General features: G+C 40.9%; 1 pseudogene; it reads left to right on the top strand.

Annotated features, from left to right (window-relative positions):
- Positions 1-403: 403 nt before the first annotated feature.
- LOC148205137 (uncharacterized) lies at positions 404-1,282 on the top strand (annotated as a pseudogene).
- Positions 1,283-1,776: the final 494 nt, after the last annotated feature.

Genomic DNA, 1,776 nt, shown 5'->3' with positions numbered 1-1,776 from the left:
ACCTAGATCTACCTTGTTTAAACTCACCCAATCCACATCTGTCAATGAATATTATGTGCAGTTTACAACTCTTGCTAATAGGATTTATGGTGTTAGCAATGAAGTCCTTCTAGATTGCTTCGTCAGTGGGTTGAAAACCGACATTCTTAGAGAGGTGATAGCTCAAGCACCAAACACAATCCTTAAAGCCATTTCCCTAGCCCGACTGTTTGAAGAGAAATACACCTTCAAACCACGACCATACAACCCAAACACTTCCAGAAATGCCACCCAAAACACATCACCTACTACTACCCAATCTTATAACAATCCACCACAACAACCCATTCTTCCTACCCCGAACCAAATGCCTTTTCCCCAAAACCTCCGTCCCAATAACATTAAACATCTGTCACCAGCAGAAATGCAATCACGCAGGGAAAAAGGGCTGTGTTATACATGCGATGAGAGGTTCACGGCAAACCATAAGTGTCCAAATCGCCAATATACATTTTTACAAGTTGAATATGATGAGGAGGAGCAGACTGATACGGAAATTCCTGCATTAGAACAAAACTTGGAACACCATCTCTCACTTAATGCTTTAAAGGGTGTTACCGGTGTGGGAACTATGCGCTTTCACGGGTCATTACAAGGCCTGACTATTCAGATATTGTTGGATAGTGGGAGTTCTGATAATTTCTTGCAACCACGAATTGCTCATTGCCTTAAGCTGCCGGTGGAGGATATGTCATCTCTGTAGGTCCTGGTAGGCAATGGAAATGCCATGTCTACCGAAGGGGTTATTAAAGAAGTCCAGGTTAAGGTGCAAGGTCATACACTTAAACTTCCAGTGTACCTATTACTAGTTTCTGGTGCTGATATGATATTAGGTGCTGCTTGGTTGGCTACTATCGGACCACACATTGCAGACTATCGTTCACTCTCCTTAAAGTTTTATTCGGACAAACAACTCATTACATTGCAAGGTGAGCCACCAACTCTGCCAAAACCAGCAGAGTTGCATCAGATGACTAGATTGTGCAAAATTGATGCCATTGCAGAACTGTTTACATTACAATTAACTCAACCTCTAACACTAGAGGATGATGGCTTGGTTATCCTAGAGCATATTGACCCTGACATTGCACTTCTACTTCACACATACAACATGATATTTGCTAAACCAAAGGGCCTTCCCCCAAATAGATCTCAAAACCACTGCATTTCTCTCTTGCCAGATGTGAATGCTGTGAGAGTGAGGCCATACAAATATCCTCACAGTCAGAAGCAACAAATATAGAATATGGTGCAACAAATGTTGGACGAAGGCATTATTACCCACAGCACCAGCCCCTTTTCTTCCCCAATTATTTTGGTCAAAAAGAAAGATGGTACTTGGAGATTTTGTACTGACTACAGAGCACTGAATGTTATCACAATCAAAGACAAATTTCCTATCCCAACTATTGAGGAGCTACTAGATGAATTATTTGGTGCAAAATTCTTCTCTAAGTTGGACCTCAAATCAGGCTATCACCAAATATTGGTTCATCCTGCTGATAGATTCAAAACTGCCTTTCGAACTCATCAAGGCCACTATGAATGGCTTGTCATGCCATTTGGATTGACAAATGCACCAGCAACTTTTCAAGCTCTCATGAATGACATATTTAAAGGCCTTTTAAGGAAATTTGTCTTGGTTTTCTTTGATGACATACTTATATATAGCCCTTCATGGTCTGCACATATTAGTCACTTGGAAACAGTTTTGCACATCTTGAAAGAACACACATT

This window comes from Vigna umbellata, chromosome 1 (genome assembly GCF_029865625.1).
Source record: "Vigna umbellata cultivar VRB3 chromosome 1, Vumbellata_1.0, whole genome shotgun sequence".
NCBI lineage: Eukaryota > Viridiplantae > Streptophyta > Magnoliopsida > Fabales > Fabaceae > Vigna > Vigna umbellata.
The sequence above is the reverse complement of the archived record's forward strand: the minus strand, read 5'-3'. Positions and strand labels throughout refer to the sequence as shown.